General features: G+C 48.9%; 1 protein-coding gene across 1 annotated transcript in view; it reads right to left on the bottom strand.

The window, feature by feature from the left end:
* LOC135289143 (protein FAM219A-like) overlaps positions 1–17840 on the bottom strand; it is a 217963-nt gene that overhangs the window by 151687 nt on the left and 48436 nt on the right. The window lies entirely within an intron of this gene.

The raw sequence follows: 17840 nt of genomic DNA, 5'->3' as shown, positions 1-17840 counted from the left end.
AACCAGATTAAAAGGTTCGTCTTTGAATTTCTCAAAGCCTCTGACAACAGCTGCTAACTTCGCAATCTGTGGAGATCCCTCCACTATTTTTATGTCAGATTCCCAATTTTGGGTATTAGAGTCCCTCCATGTCATTACCGACTTGTGGGATGACCCTGAGCCATCTGTAAAGATGGTTAGAACTTTGAGAGGTGTCCTACTTTGGACTAATTTTGGGGTCAGATGAAATGTCACATCACGATTAAAAAGCTTATGTTTTGGGATATGTACTGAAATTTGGCCTGTATAGCTATCTAAGGCGTACTGGAGACTCTCATTGGTCTGGAGCAAATGTTCCAGATCCCCAGTGGTCATTGGCAAATATATGCATGTGAACTCACACCCTGCAAGGGAACGGAGGCGAGTTCTAGCCTTTTTTATTAGATGTGCCATAATTTCTTGGAAGGTGGTAATTGTTTTTGTGGGTTGGTTATTTGTAAAGATCCACTCCAGGATTAGTAGAGGGTCTCGAAGTTGAGTGTCCCATTGGAAAATCAGTCCATAGAAACTAGGTGCTTTTCCCAGAATGATGAACTGGAAAGGCAGGCTGGGCTCGAAGCGATGGGCTTTGCGTGAAGACAGGGCTTCCTGGACCTTGGGGATGGCATCTTGGGCCTCTGGTGTTAGAGTGCATGGAGAGTCGAGATCCTCCTTGCCCCGGAGAAGGCTGAACAGTGGAGCGAGGTCCTCTGTTGTAATTCCAAGCAGTGGACGTACCCAGTTGATGGATCCGCACAGACTGTGTAAGTCTCTCAGGGTTTTTGGGTTGTCTCGGATGGTGAGCTGCTGGGGTACGATGGTCCGTTCCCGGATCTGGAGTCCAAGGTAAGTCCATGGGTTGGTGTACTGTATTTTGTCCTCACGGATCTCGAATCCTGCCCTTTCTATGGTTTCAATAGTCCTTTTAACCGCTTTGTCCAAGTACGTTTTTTCTGGTGCACAGACCAGGATATCATCCATATAGTGATGGATGATCGCATCCGGGAATAGGTTCCGAACAGGAGACAGGATGTGAGCAACATACCACTGGCATATACTGGGACTGCACTTTAGTCCTTGAGGAAGGAAACGCCAGTGATATCTCTTGAGTGGAGCCTCTCTGTTAAGAGAGGGGACGGAGAAGGCAAACCGTGGAGCGTCCTGGGGATGCAGCGGGATGCTGAAGAAACAGTCTTTAATATCAATGATAGCAAGTGTCCAGTCTCTAGGCAGCATCGATGGTGAGGGCAGGCCACGCTGGAGGGGACCCATGTCCTCGATGACCTCGTTGATTTTGCGAAGATCGTGGAGGAGTCTCCACCTGTCTGTTCCAGGCTTTTGTAGTACAAAGACTGGAGAATTCCAAGGGCTGGTGGTCTCTACAATGTGGCCTTTGGCGAGCTGTTCATCCACAAGGGCATGTAGTGCGCGCAGTTTGACTTTAGAGAGGGGCCACTGCTCGATCCAGATCGGGTCATGGCATTTCCAGGTGAGACGAGGAGTGTCTGGCAGTGCGCGCTCCTCAGTGGCCCCAATTAGAAATCCGGACTGGGAATACGTAGGGAGGCACCCCACTGACATAAAATGTCCCGTCCATACAAGGTGATGGGGGCCCTTACCACAAATGGGCGGATGGTTGCCAACTTGCCTTCAGGCCCTTCGACGAGGATGTTGTTCTTGCTCCGCATGGAAACTGTAGCTCCACCGATCCCTGTGATCATGCCTGCCACAGGTTGTAGCTCCCAGTGTGCTGGCCATTCAGAGCGAGCGATGATGGTCACGTCTGCACCGGTGTCCAGCATCCCTGGTAGGTGGAACTTCTCTCCTCTGCAGGTAAGACCGCACTCGATGACAGGCTTACTCGGTCCCACAACTTGTATCCACATTGCTGTGGGGTTGAGAGGAAGCTGTTCCCTGTGATTCTTAGGGACTAGAAAGGCCTGTGCAAATGGGGTATCCTTTGGAAGAAAATATGGTAAGTCTGTGCAGTACACCTGGACAAAGATTTCTTGTCCCGGGTGCACTGTTTGTACTTCTGGAACAACAAATATTTCCTTTGGGCTATGGAGAGAATCACCTATAATTAGGATGTTAGAAGGACCTCCTTTTGGCCCACGTTTGCCTGTGGGAACACGATAAACATTGTCATTTTTAAAGTCAATGGACAGTGCAGTTACCAGCTGCCGGCGCGTTCCCTTTGGTATTGCTCCGTGTGTTGGATCCTCCTCATGTGGTCTGGAATCTCCTGGGATGGTGCGTGAGTGGGTCTGGATGGCCTTTGATTTGGTGTCCTTGCGTGGGGCCCCACCACGCTCCGATGGAAGTTTCCCGGACGTGGCTGATAGTACTGCTGATTCTGGGGCCTTTGGTAGAAATTGCGAGGGTACCTGGGAGGTGACCTCTCTGGACAGTCCTTTATAAAATGTCCAAAATCTCCGCAGTGGTAGCAGCGGACCTGATCTTTAGAAGCTATTACTGCATATGCACTAGAAACTCCTTCTGCAACACCCTTAGTAACTGCTTGTGCCACTGTATCTTCAGTGGACAGGTGGCGTGTGCAGCTTTCCAGCATTTGCTCTATGGTAGGTTCTGTGTCTAAGGGTAAGGCTCTCAGAATTGCTTTACATTTTTCATTCGCATTACTCATGGCAAGTTTACACAACAGTTCTTTTCTTGCCTCTGTGCTCTCTATCTGTTTTTCCAGAGCATCCTTAATTCTATCCACAAATTTGATAAAGCTTTCATCTATTCCTTGTTTGATAGTAGAAAAATATTGGGTGGGGGTAGAATCATCTGGGGTGAGAAGTAAGGAGGTTTTTGCTGCTATAGCCACGTCTTGTAATGTTGCCTTAGGTAAGGTATCAGCTTGGTCAGAGGGTTTTTGCAAATCCCCTTCACCAGCCAGCTGTTCGAATGTAAAATTTGACTTATCAGCATCTGCAGCGTAGTTATCTGATAATGTTTTTAATTGCTTTTTCCAATGCCTTTCCCAAAGCATGTACTCGGCGGGAGAAAGGAGGCACTGGGCAATATTTTTAATATCGTGGGGTACCAGAACATGTGCTGAGAACGTAGCTTCTAGGAAATTTCTAAAAATATGTGAACTTCTACCATGTTCTGTGGCTGTATTTCTTAATTGCACAAGTTCTTTACTTGTAATAGGTTCCCATGTCTTTCTAGTGGTGGCACCTCCTTTTTTTCCCTTCTTATAATCTACTGGAAAGGCAGTAATTCTCTGAGCTAATTGCCAGTCTCCTGCCTGTGTGGCTTCCATTTTTATTTTTGCCCAAGGATCTACATATTCTATTTCCAAATCAGAATCGCTGTCACTGCTGTCATCAGATGACGAGAAGTGAGAGCTAGCAGGCCTTGCCTTATGTTTCTTATAGCTGGCTGGAGCTGCATTTGGCAGAGGTGCATGTGGCTGGGCAGGGTATAAGGCAGCACATGGCAGGACGTGGCTACAGGGAGGCAGCATGGCCGGGGTGGCCGTGCAATGCGTGATACAGCATGAACAGCACTGGGGGGCGTGGGGAAGGGGGGCTGAACTGAAGGAAGTCTGGGGGGTCCCGACCGGGGGTCCCTGAGGGTGGGTGTGTGGTTGCGCAGCGAGGGTATGGGGGCAGGGGAGGTGCTGGATGTAGGAGGCGGTGGGACTGAGGGAGGGTGCGGCGGATACAGGGTGGCTTGGGTCAGGGGCGGATACGTGAGCGGGCACGATTCTGGCGGCAGGCAAAGGCGCGGTGGTGGGGGGGGGCGCGGGTACCCAGGCGGGCAGATCCAGTGCCGCAGCAGGGATGATGCCGGGGGCAGGGAAAGACGCGATGGTAGCGGGGGGGGCGAGGGCGGGGGGAGGGAGTGGGGGCGGGCGCGGCAGGGACAGGAGGGACGGAAAAGGGGGTGGGGGGGGCCCCAGTAGGGTCGGGGGGAGCAGGGGGAGGGGTGGGGTTTGGGTCGGTCCCGGCGGGAACTGGCGCAGATGCTCTCGGAGATAACGCAGAGCAAGGAGGCGCGCACGGTGTGGCTCCCGAGGGGAAGGCGGGGGGGAAGAGGGGGTGGGCAGGGGCCGTGGGCGCCCTGGGGTCGGGGGGTTGTGGCGCAGATGGCAGGGCACTAGAACCCAGCTGAGTGCTGGAATCCAGGGTGGAGGGGGTGTTATCTCCTCCATTAGCATTTGAAATAGGCGCTTCTGTTGACTCAGATAAGAACTTCCCCTTTCGTTCCACAGAAGCTAGCTCTGAAGTTACTATCTTTTTGTTAGTTTTTTCTACAGCTTTAGTGATAGCGTGAAACATAGGTAAAAACCGGGTTACAGAAAAGTCTTGGTTAATTTGAAACTTATATATCGTGGTCCCAATTGTATCCCAAAAGGAGTCTAAGGTAATAGTCTGTGTATTAGTATCTGGGAAGTGGCAGAGAATCCACTTTATGAATTTTTTCAGGTTAGTTTTTGAAAGGTTACCTTTAGAAAAAGAAAAGTTATTAGAAGATAGGATTTCTAGGATTAGGGAATATAAATCTCTCTCATTCTGGGATCGCTTAAACGTACTAAGCTTTGATCCCATTTTTCAGTTCCCACCAGCAGAAAAAAGAGAAAAAAAATAAAAAAACCCAAAAAAAAAGGACCCAAGGAAAAATATTTTTGCGCGCAAGAAAGGCTGGGTTAAACTTACACTTTTCAGCCTGTTGTGGGTCAAAGTTCTGCTGGGGGTCGTCTGCTCGTCAGCCTCCACAGACACTCGCGTGCCCAGGTGTTGGGGTAAAACCTCAAACTTTTTTATTCACACAGGGATAAGGTTGTGCACTAAGATGTTTCTGAGTGGCTTATCAGCCACCCTGTTCCTTTTCCCCCCAGGGCCTTTCTAAGGATACATACTGTTTTATCTGCACAATAGCAGGTCATTGTCTGTCTTTGCAGGGGGGTAAGCTGAGAGACAGGGCTCTTCTAGGGAAAATCCTGGGGCGCACCTAGGAGGTCTGCTCCTGCAGGAACAGAGACTGCTGGCTGGCTTGCCACAAATGATTTGCGGAAAAAAAAACGCCACAACATGTAAAAGTTGTAAAGCTGGTATGATTTATTTCGGCGCTGGACACGTGGGATAGCCCTCCCAAAGAACATGCGCACCCCTGAAAATCCCCAAGTCTATTTTATCCCCTAACCTGTTGCATATGCATATATATTAGACTGTCTTATCAATTTTATGAGCCTGCCCAGTTCTTCAGTCAGGTAGTTGTAACCCAGATTCAGTTTTTCTGTCTGCTTCAGCCCCAAGATGGGCTGGGGTTCCTCTCCTTATCTCTTTTCAGCTTGGATGCTTACATTCCTTTTTAAGTAGCCTTGAATCTCCTTTGTTCGCTTTGCAGGCCTTTTTGCAAGCACACATGTTAACAGACTACACAAGCGTAAAACAGCAGACTTCAGCTAAATCTAAAATTGGTTTCTACCCTTAGTTAAATTTCCAACTCCCTGTCTCACCCCCTAAGGTCCTTTGACACTAAACAAAACTATATGAGATCTCCTAGCACCTAACTCAGGTGCTAAAACAGAATAACAGCTTTATTTAATTAATCACGTGTCTCTGTACGGGTCCAAGGGTTCTCTGACTCCTTCTGGACAGGAGCTGGGGCCTCCACCAGTAGTGCTGGCAGGAGTGGGGGGGGGGGGTGGGGGGGGGGGGAAGCAGCTGGGCGTTCCTCTGGTCCAGGGGGTTTTCCATATACCTTGTTGTCCCATCTGGGGTGCCAGAACTGATGCCTTGAGAAGGCTGACACAGAACAGAGACTAGACAGAGCGAAAAGAATGAAGTAGGTGTTTATTAAAAGGCTTTAAAGGATACACCTTGGACAGTACAAGAGCCTGGCCAGGGCTAAACCCAAGATGGACCCAAAATGGTCACAAAATGGACGACCAGTCACGAGGTTTTACACTTTTATAAATTTTGGTAAATTTTTATATTGGGGTTAATTGTCCAATTATAGCTTCAGATTATGAAGTTCCATCCTCCTTGTTTGCTCTCTTCAGTTCCCCGTTGTTTTTGCCTTTTGGGCCTGAAGCTTGTAACAGTTGTTCTTGGTTCTGAAGCTGGAAAAGGATTGTTTTGTCTAAGTACGCTGTGAAGAGAGCTTACAAACACAATATGAAGCTCAGAGCTACATACCTAAGCAGCACAGAATCTGAAAAATATAAAAGCTAAAAATTAAGGCATCAACCCCAAGGTCCCTTTACCCTGTGCTGCTTTCCAGCCTCTTGTTGCTCACTCTATAGACACATCCAGGGTTGCCCTATCCCAGGAGCAGAATCTGGCACTTGTCCTTGTTAAACTTCATATAGTTGGTGATGTGTTGAGTTCTCTCTGCAGGTCCTCTCTGTCCTTAAGGGACTTAACAGCAAACTTACTTAGTATTCCTTTGAGTCCTTCTCTTGGTTTGAAAAGACAGGCATCTGTTTAAGGAAGGCAGGAGCCTCCCCTGAATTGGAAAATGTAAACCCCCTCTCTCTGAATTATTATGATTTTGAAATTAAGTGGCTCTCAGGCAAAGATATGGGAATAGGAATAGCAGTTCTTTACTAGGAAAAACTAAAAATTCAAATGCAATAGTACAAACAAAAAATGCCAGCACTGACAGAGTCAGACTATGACCTGACACCCTGTTGGTCAGGGTGTTGGTAGCAGTCCGATTAAATGGTGGCTGCAGTCCTCCTGGAGTGGTAGATGTGGTTTTGTTCTACGGTGATCCTGTAGAAGGGTGTAGTTTTCCTCTGAAGGTCCAGTGGTGGTGTAGATGTGCCTGGTCTTCCTCTGGGAATCCAGTGGAGAAGAAAGCTGCTCCTCTAGGAAGCCAGTGGGAAAAGTGGTGTTCCAAATATCAGATTATATTCAGGTAGGAATGCTTGGCTCCTCCCCCTGGGCGGTATGGCCCCCGAGGGGCAGATGCCCAGCGAGGAATGCCGGTTGTCCAGGATAGCTCACGGAGGGTCCAGGATCGCCCAGCGGGGGGCTCAGGCAACCCAGGCAAGCTATAGTGATTCGCAGCTCAGCTCTTTAGTGATTTCAGCTTTTTCAGCTTGCCTGGGGCCGTCGCCCTAGGTATCGCCCCAGCAGACGCAGAGAGAGAGGGAGCAGGGCTGTATGGGTTCCGCAGGGTTCTTTTATTGGGGTCTCCGCGAAGGGTCCAGTGACAGCTCTTCTCTGCCGAACCGGGCAGAGTTAGGGGTTTTTATACCTTACAGGGGTATTGAAAACTGTCCAATAGTAAGGGTCAGGGGAAAAGTGACCTATGGATATACAGGGAGATAACAGTGTCCAAAAGGCGGAAGAGAGGGGCTTCTAAAACCTTAGTCATGCTGACTTTGGTATTTCCTAGCTCAGGCCTCTGATCGCCAGGGAGGCCTTGCAGGCCTTGTGCCTGCTACACACCAAGGCAAGCACTATGTGCTGACCATGATGGAAGCCACCATGGGATGTTTGGAAACCTATCCTGTGCCTCATGCTACTGCCTGGAACACCATCTTGGGCCTGGAAAAGCAGGTCCTTTGGAGACATGGCACCCCCGTGAATTGTGGAAAAAGAAAACAAACTCCACAACTTTGTAAAAGTTGTAAAGCTGGTATATTTATTGCAGCACTGGGCACATGTGGGAATCGTTCCCCCTTCAAAGGACATGCGCGCCTGTCACCATGATATTTTATGAAAAATCCTTTCCTAGGGTTTTTCCCCTCCTGAGGAGCTGAGTGCCTCAGGAAAGAAATGTAAACAATAACTATCTGCTGCTGTTGAATGCAACAGGTGCATCTGTGATTGGTGCATGTTGGTTGTTTCTAATTAAGAGCCAATCACAGAAACAGCTGCATCAAACTCTGAGAGTCACAAGATTTTGTTATGCATTCTATTCTAATCTTGTTCTTTGTAGCCTTCTGATCATTCTTTTCTCTCTGTTCTTTTAGTATAGTTTTAATGTAGTATTTTAATATAATATAATGTATAAGATAATAAATCAGCCTTCTGAGAAAATGGAGACAAAACTCGTGTCTCCACACATGGGATGTTCACCTCAACACGTGCCTCTGAGAATTCCTGAACCTTTTTTATTCCCCCCTTGCTTATACATATGCATAGAGTCTCATGAACATTCCTTTTACTGGTTTCACGTTACAAATTGCAATTAACTTTTAGCAGTCCTTGACCACTATACAGGGAGCTTCTCTGGTCACCTTGTCCATGCTGCAGTCTCAGCCTTTGCTCCTGTAAAGGGGCCCTTGCTTATCTTGGAACGGGGCCTTGAGCACAGATTAAATGCTTTTAAGCAAGTTACAAAATGGCTCTGGTAAATTTCCACTCTGTCTCCCCTAAGAGAATTGAGTTAGACAACAGGACCCATTTCAAGAATGGCCTTATAAACACCTGGGCCAGAGAACATGGTATTGAATGGATATATCATATCCCTTGTCATGCACCAGCTTCCGGGAAAATTGAACAGTGCAATGGACTACTTAAGACTACCCTGAAGGCACAAACCTTTAGAAATTGGGAAATGAACTTAGCAAAAGCCACCTGGCTGGTCAACACCCAAGGGTCCATCAATCGAGCTGGTCCTGCCCAGTCTGAACCCTTGCACACAGTGGATGGAGATAAAAGTTCCTGTGGGACACATGAAAGGTATTTTAGGAAAGACTGTTTGGATTAATCCCACCTGTCCTGGCTTGTAAAGTAGGCATGTATTCTATTTTGCCATCTGTTGGGGGTTGGGCAGTTTTTCTTATCTCTTTCAAGAACAATGACACTGCCAGGAAGATAATCTCCTGCTAATGGGCTATATGGTGTCCTGGCCTGTAAAATAGGCATGTATTCTTTTTTTGCCATCTGTTGGGGGTTGGGCAGTTTTTCTTATCTCTTTCAAGAACAATGACACTGCCAGGAAGATAATCTCCTGCTAATGGGCTATTGAATTACTCACTGTGGCTGGTAAGATTAGTTACATCATCCCATTGAGAGATGCTCCACCCAGAGGGAGGAGCCAAGCATCCCTGACACCATAAAACAAGCATTTCTGAGACCACAGACAGCCTTCTTTGCTGGATTTCCCAGAGGAATCAGGAACCAAGGCCCAGCTGCTCCTTCGCCGCATGTTCAGAAAGGATCTACACCCTTCTGCAGATCGCCGCTTCAGGAGGAGCAGCCATCATCTGGCTGGACTACTATCAACACCCTGACTTCTCAGGGTGTCAGGTTTTTCTCACTCTGCTAGTGGGTTTTTTTTTTGCTTGTACTAAATTACATTGTTATTTAGTTTTTTTTCTTCCTAGTAAAGAACTGTTATTCCCATTCCCATATCTTTGCCTGAGAGCCTTTTAATTCTGAAATTGTGATAATTCGGAAGGAGGGGGTCTACCTTTTCCATTTCACAGGAGGCTTTTGCCTTCCTTCACAGACTCCTGTCTTTTCAAACCAAGACACCACCTCAGGCAAAGACAGACCCATCTGTGGGATTGTTTTTGCTCAAGGACCTGGTTACACTTGGTGGGCGATGAAGAAAGATGGAGAAGCCCATTGTGTACCACAGGGAAACCTAGTCTTAAGTGAGAACTGTGTGTAAGATTTCATTGTGTGAAGTTTATTGATTTGGGTACATGCAGATAGTAATAGAATAAGGGGTGGATAATGTCTTAGGTTTGAAAATGGGGGTATGTATTCTATTCCTATCTGTGGAGCAGTTATCTTCTGTTAATTGGGCAGTTTTCTTTCTCTCTTCCATAACCCATCCTTCCTCTGGGGATATATCTTCTGTTAATGGGCCATTCAGTCTCACTGCATGATTGATAAAATTACATCATCCCATTGTGAAATGCTCCGCCCTGTAGCAGGCACAAGGCCTGCAAGGTCTCCCCTGGCGATCAGAGGCCTGAGCTAGGAAATACCAAAGTCAGCATGACTAAGGTTTTAGAAGCCCCTCTCTTCCGCCTTTGGGACCCTGTTATCTCCCTGTATATCCATAGGTCACTTTTCCCCTGACCCTTACTATTGGACAGTTTTCAATACCCCTGTAAGGTATAAAAACCCCTAACTCTGCCCGGTTCGGCAGAGAAGAGCTGTCACTGGACCCTTCGCGGAGACCCCAATAAAAGAACCCTGCGGAACCCATACAGCGCTGCTCGCTCTCTCTCTGCGTCTGCTGGGGCGATACCTAGGGCGACGGCCCCAGGCAAGCTGAAAAAGCTGAAATCACTAAAGAGCTGAGCTGCGAATCACTATAGCTTGCCTGGGTTGCCTGAGCCCCCCGCTGGGCGATCCTGGACCCTCCGTGAGCTATCCTGGTGTCGTGGTTTGGCCCGGAAAGGTGTTTTTGGAAAGGTCTAAGTCGGGCCAATCAGTGGCCAAATTCAAAATTGGCATGTGATGTAGCCACTGAGGATCTGGATACGCCTCTGAGAACACACGGGGGTTAAAAGCAAGAGATTCCCAGAGAACTTCCTCTTTGGGAATCCGGCGTTGGTGAGTAAGGTCTGGCCTCTCCCCTGCCCAGCTGCGTCTGGGTGGGGGAGGGGGAGGCCATGACAGGGAGGAGGCCGGGAGCCCCAAAAGGTGCAGAGGTGGAGGAGAACATACAGGGGTGGAAGAGACTTGAGATGTCTGGGCAGCCCCCCCCCGGAGAGAGGGACAGAGATTGTGCTGGCAGCTCAGCCGGCCAGAAGCGGGGGATGCGGCGAGAGAGGTGCCCAGCAGCTGTAGGAGTCCTTGGGCAGGCAGAAGTGAAATTTAACCCCTTTGTAGACTAATGGAAACCTTACAAATACTGAATCCTCCTGAATCAGAATGAGGTGAGAGAGAGATAAGAGATGAACTGGGCAAGCGTGAGGAAAGCTGGAAGAGGAGAGAAGAATCCTGAGTGGAAGAGATGATGGAGTGGCCTTGGGCTGGACTCTTTCTTGTATAGCCATGGACAGACCCGTGTTTTTTCCCTGTGACCCAGAGACTGTATTTAGGGGGAGGCAACACCCAGGAGTCAAGAGTGAAGCAGCGGCGTGAACTGAGACGGCTGAAGGGGGTGTGAGATGCCCTCTGTCTCCACGGAGAGAAAGATCTCTGTTCATGAGGCCCCTCGGCCCCAGGGGGATGAAATGTGGGGGGGACTGGTGTCCCAAGAGTTGAGAGACTGCTGCTTCTGGAAGTGGGTAGAGCATCTTTAAACGGGGAGCCCTAAAAGCAGTCCTGGCCCGTGTCCAGTGGTGAGAGCACTGGACATGGGGGGGGAGAAGTCACGAGGGCCGATGTTCTTTGGGTGGGGCCATGGATGACACGGAAGCACAGGAGGTTTCAATTGTGCTTCCGGGGGAGGCCCATGAGGCAAGGGGGGACTCCTCTCTCCCTGATGGATTTGAGGGTTGATAATTTGAGGGGTGGTGGATCTCTGGAGAAAAGGGAGGGGGAGGAGGAAGGTATCTGGAAGGTTTTCATTCTTAGCTTGGTATGTGTTCCTTTTTAGATTTGTAATAAATAAAGTGTTGTGTTTTTTTCCCTCCATCCCTGAATGAGAGCCTGCTTTGTTCTGTTCCCGGGTCACATCTCACAGCCACCATTTTGAAAATATACCCTTCATGGGGCCCTGGCATTGTGCCAGGGTCAAACCATGACACCTGGACAACCGGCATTCCCCGCTGGGCATCTGCCCCTCGGGGGCCATAGCTGGCGCACCGAACATAGCAAACGCCCGAACAGCGAGGGGCCCCTGGGCCGACATCTGAACCGCCGTGATAGCCTGGCCGCGGAACTGAATGCTGGACCTGGCATTTCAGAGGAGCAGCATTTCTTCGTGAAATTGTCACTGCCTCCGCTCGCCAGAGATCCTGGAAGGAGAAGCTCTTCGTTTTAGAAGGACTCTTCTGAACAGGAGGTCAGCCGACCCGCACCCCGACATCTGGGCAAGCGAGTGTCCGCGGAGGCTGACGAGCAGACGACCCCCAGCAGAACTTTGACCCACAACAGGCTGAAAAGTGTAAGTTTAACACAGCCTCTCTTGCACGCAAAAATATTTTTCCTTGGGTCCTTTTTTTTTTTGGGGTTTTTTCTTTTTTTTTCTCTTTTTTCTGCTGGTGGGAACTGAAAAATGGGATCAAAGCTTAGTACGTTTAAGCGATCCCAGAATGAGAGAGATTTATATTCCCTAATCCTAGAAATCCTATCTTCTAACAACTTTTCTTTTTCTAAAGGTAACCTTTCAAAAACTAACCTGAAAAAATTTATAAAGTGGATTCTCTGCCACTTCCCAGATACTAATACACAGACTATTACCTTAGGCTCCTTTTGGGATACAATTGGGACCACGATATATAAGTTTCAAATTAACCAAGACTTTTCTGTAACCCGGTTTTTACCTATGTTTCACGCTATCACTAAAGCTGTAGAAAAAACTAACAAAAAGATTTTAACCTCAGGGCTACCTTCTGTCGAAGGAAACGGAAAGTTCTTATCTTACTTAACAGAAGCACCTATTTCAAATGCTAATGGAGGAGATAACACCCCCTCCACCCTGGAATCCAGCACTCCTCTGGGTCTTAGGGCCGCGCCGTCTGCGCCGCAATCCCCCGACCCCAGGGCGCCCATGGCCCCTTCCCACCCCCTCCTCCCCCCCGCCTGTCCCTCGGGAGTTACACCCTGCGCGCCTCCCTGCTCTGTGTTATCTCCGAGAGCATCTGCGCCAGTTCCCGCCGGGACCGACCCAAACCCCACCCCTCCCCCTGCTCCCCCCGACCCTACTGGGGCACCCCCCACCCCCTTTTCCGTCCCTCCTGCCCCCGCCGCGCCCGCCCCCACTCCCTCCCCCGCCCTCGCCCCCCCCGCTACCATCGCGTCTTTCCCTGCCCCCGGCATCATCCCTGCTGCGGCACGGGACCAGCCCGCCTGGGTATCCGCGCCCCCCCCACACCACCGCGCTTTCTCCTGCTGCCGGAATCGTGCCCGCTCGCGTATCGGCCCCAGACCCAAGCCATCCTGTATCCGCCGCACCCTCCCTCAGTCCCGCCGCCTCCTACATCCAGCACCTCCCCTGCCCCCATACCCACGCTCCGCAGCCCCCGGTCGGGACCCCCCAGACTTCCTTCAGTTCTGCCCCCCCTCCCCACGCCCCCCAGTCCTGTGCATGCTGTATCACGCATTACACAGCCACTCCAGCACAGCTGCCTCCCTGTAGCCACGTCCTGCCATGTGCTGCCTTATACCCTGCCCAGCCACATGCACCTCTGCCAAATGCAGCTCCAGCCAGCTATAAGAAACATAAGGCACGACCTGCTAGCCCTCACTTGCCGTCATCTGATGACAGCAGTGACAGCGATTCTGATTTGGAAATAGAATATGTAGATCCATGGGCAAAAATAAAAATGGAAGCCACACAGGCAGGGGACTGGCAATTAGCTCAGAGAATTACTGCCTTTCCAGTAGAATATAAGAAGGGAAAACGAGGAGGTGCCACCGCTAGAAAGACATGGGAACCTATTACAAATAAAGAACTTGTGCAATTAAGAAATACAGCCACAGAACATGGTAGAAGTTCACATATTTTTAGAAATTTCCTAGAGGCTACGTTCTCAGCACATGTTCTGGTACCCCACGATATTAAAAATATTGCCCAGTGCCTCCTTTCTCCCGCCGAGTACATGCTTTGGGAAAGGCATTGGAAAAAGCAATTAAAAACATTATCAGATAACTACGCTGCAGATGCTGATAAGACAAATTTTACACTCGAACAGCTGGCTGGTGAAGGGGATTTGCAAAAACCCTCTGACCAAGCTGATACCTTACCTAAGGCAACATTACAAGACGTGGCTATAGCAGCAAAAACCTCCTTACTTCTCACCCCAGATGATTCTACTCCCACCAATATTTTTCAACTATTAAACAAGGAATAGATGAAAGCTTTATCAAATTTGTGGATAGAATTAAGGATGCTCTGGAAAAACAGATAGAGAGCACAGAGGCAAGAAAAGAACTGTTGTGTAAACTTGCCATGAGTAATGTGAATGAAAAATGTAAAGCAATTCTGAGAGCCTTACCCTTAGACACAGAGCCTACCATAGAGCAAATGCCGGAAAGCTGCACACGTCACCTGTCCACTGAAGATACAGTGGCCCAAGCAGTTACTAAGGGTATTGCAGAAGGAGTTTCTAGTGCATATGCAGTAATAGCTTCTAAAGACCAGGTCCGCTGCTACCACTGCGGAGACTTTGGACATTTTATAAAGGACTGTCCAGAGAGGTCACCTCCCAGGTACCCTCGCAATTTCCACCAAAGGTCCCAGAATCAGCAATACTACCAGCCGCGTCCGGGAAACTTCCATCGGAGCGTGGTGGGGCCCCACGCAAGGACACCAAATCAAAGGCCATCCAGACCCAGTCACGTACCATCCCAGGAGATTCCAGACCACATGAGGAGGATCCAACACACGGAGCAATACCAAAGGGAACGCGCCGGCAGCTGGTAACTGCACTGTCCATTGACTTTAAAAATGACAATGTTTATCGTGTTCCCACAGGCAAACGTGGACCAAAAGGAGGTCCTTCTAACATCCTAATTAAAGGTGATTCTCTCCATAGCCCAAAGGAAATATTTGTTGTTCCAGAAGTACAAACAGTGCACCCGGGACAAGAAATCTTTGTCCAGGTGTACTGCACAGACTCACCATATTTTCTTCCAAAGGGTACCCCATTTGCACAAGCCTTTCTACTCCCTAAGAATCACAGGGAAAAGCTTCCTCTCAACCCCACAGCAATGTGGATACAAGTTGTGGGACCCAGTAAGCCTGTCATCGAGTGCGGTCTTACCTGCAGAGGAGAGAAGTTCCACCTACCAGGGATGCTGGACACCGGTGCAGACGTGACCATCATCGCTCGCTCTGAATGGCCAGCACACTGGGAGCTACAACCTGTGGCAGGCATGATCACAGGGATCGGTGGAGCTACAGTTTCCATGCGGAGCAAGAACAACATCCTCGTCGAAGGGCCTGAAGGCAAGTTGGCAACCATCCGCCCATTTGTGGTAAGGGCCCCCATCACCTTGTATGGACGGGACATTTTATGTCAGTGGGGAGCCTCCCTACGTATTCCCAGTCCGGATTTCTAATTGGGGCCACTGAGGAGCGCGCACTGCCAGACACTCCTCGTCTCACCTGGAAATGCCATGACCCGATCTGGATCGAGCAGTGGCCCCTCTCTAAAGTTAAACTGCGCGCACTACATGCCCTTGTGGATGAACAGCTCGCCAAAGGCCACATCGTAGAGACCACCAGCCCTTGGAATTCTCCAGTCTTCGTACTACAAAAGCCTGGAACAGACAGGTGGAGACTCCTCCACGATCTTCGCAAAATCAACGAGGTCATCGAGGACATGGGTCCCCTTCAGCCTGGCCTGCCCTCACCATCGATGCTGCCTAGAGACTGGACACTTGCTATCATTGATATTAAAGACTGTTTCTTCAGCATCCCGCTGCATCCCCAGGACGCTCCACGGTTTGCCTTCTCTGTCCCCTCTCTTAACAGAGAGGCTCCACTCAAGAGATATCACTGGTGTTTTCTTCCTGAAGGACTAAAGTGCAGTCCCAGTATATGCCAGTGGTATGTTGCTCACATCCTGTCTCCTGTTCGGAACCTATTCCCAGATGCGATCATCCATCACTATATGGAAGATATCCTGGTCTGTGCACCAGAAAAAACGTACTTGGACAAAGCAGTTAAAAGGACTATTGAAACCATAGAAAAGGCAGGATTTGAGATCTGTGAGGACAAAATACAGTACACCAATCCATGGACTTACCTAGGACTCCAGATCCGGGAAAGAACCATCGTACCCCAGCAGCTCGCCATCCAAGACGACCCAAAAACCCTGAGAGACTTACACAGTCTGTGCGGATCCATCAACTGGGTACGTCCACTGCTAGGAATTACAACAGAGGACCTCGCTCCACTGTTCAGCCTTCTTCGGGGCAAGGAGAATCTGGACTCTCCATGCACTCTAACACCAGAGGCCCGAGATGCCATCACCAAGGTCCAGGAAGCCCTGTCTTCACGCAAAGCCCATCGCTTCGAGCCCAGCCTGCCTTTCCAGTTCGTCATTCTGGGAAAAGCACCTAGGTTCTATGGACTGATTTTCCAATGGGACACTCAACTTCGAGACCCTCTACTAATCCTGGAATGGATCTTTACAAATAACCAACCCACAAAGACAATTACCACCTTCCAAGAAATTATGGCACATTTAATAAAAAAGGCTAGAACTCGCCTCTGTTCCCTTGCAGGGTGTGAGTTCACATGCATATATTTGCCAATGACCACTGGGGATCTGGAACATTTGCTCCAGACCAATGAGAGTCTCCAGTACGCCTTAGATAGCTATACAGGCCAAATTTCAGTGCATATCCCAAAACATAAGCTTTTTAATCGTGATGTAACATTTCATCTGACCCCAAAATTAGTCCAAAGTAGGACACCTCTCAAAGCTCTAACCATCTTTACAGATGGCTCAGGGTCATCCCACAAGTCGGTAATGACATGGAGGGACCCTAATACCCAAAATTGGGAATCTGACATAAAAATAGTGGAGGGATCTCCACAGATTGCGGAGTTAGCAGCTGTTGTCAGAGCCTTTGAGAAATTCAAAGACGAACCTTTTAATCTGGTCACAGATTCAGCTTATGTTGCTGGCATAGCTATGAGAGCAGAACATGCTCTTCTCAAAGAGGTTTCCAATCCAAAGTTATACCAATTGATTTCTACATTAACACGCTTAATTTCCCACAGAAAACAACCTTACTATATAATGCATGTGAGGTCACACACTGACCTCCCAGGTTTCATTGCAGAAGGGAACAGGAAAGCAGACACCTTAGCCATGGCAATAGAGACTGCTAATGTCCCTAACATCTTTGCCCAGGCAAAGTTGTCACACTCATTTTTTCATCAAAATGTGCCTGCCCTTGTCAGAATGTTCAAGCTTTCAAAAGATCAGGCAAAAGCTATTGTTGCCACATGCCCGAACTGTCAAAACAACCAGATACCATCTATGGGGACGGGAGTCAATCCCCGAGGTTTAAACAGCTGCCAGCTGTGGCAGACAGATGTAACCCACTTTGCACCTTTTGGAAGGTCAAAGTACGTGCATGTATCGGTTGATACATTCTCAGGAGCAGTATTTGCATCAACACATCCAGGAGAAACTGCGCAGCACACCATAAAACATTTTCTCCTGGCATTTGCAACCCTGGGAGTACCAAAGGAGATCAAAACAGACAATGGGCCTGCCTATACCTCGCGTAAGTTGAAAGAGTTCTTCAGTGAGTGGGGAATACAACACAAGACAGGTATACCTGCAAACCCCACAGGACAATCCATCGTGGAAAGGACACATCAAACTCTCAAAAGAGCCCTCAATCAGCAACAGAGAGGAACAAAAATCACCTCTCCAGTTGAAAGACTTTGCAAGGCTCTCTATGTCATCAACTTCCTGAACTGTACAACCTCAGAGCCTGATCCACCAATACTTCGCCACTTTGCAAATACCACCCAAGCAAAGCTCACAGAGAAACCACCTGTGCTGGTGAAGGACCCAGAAACACATAAAGTCTCTGGACCTTTCGAACTCATTACCTGGGGAAGAGGATATGCGTGTGTTCTGCTACCATCTGGTTCAAGATGGTACCCAGGAAAAAACATAAAACCATACCTAGGCACTGCAAATACCACTTCCACAAGCAGTGACAAGAATCCTCCTGAGTCAAACACAAGACCTCCTCAAAACCAGACCAGCTCGGCCTGGAGACGAAGACGTCGCCAAACGTCCA

The sequence above is a fragment of the Passer domesticus genome, chromosome W, assembly GCF_036417665.1.
Source record: "Passer domesticus isolate bPasDom1 chromosome W, bPasDom1.hap1, whole genome shotgun sequence".
NCBI lineage: Eukaryota > Metazoa > Chordata > Aves > Passeriformes > Passeridae > Passer > Passer domesticus.
The sequence above is the reverse complement of the archived record's forward strand: the minus strand, read 5'-3'. Positions and strand labels throughout refer to the sequence as shown.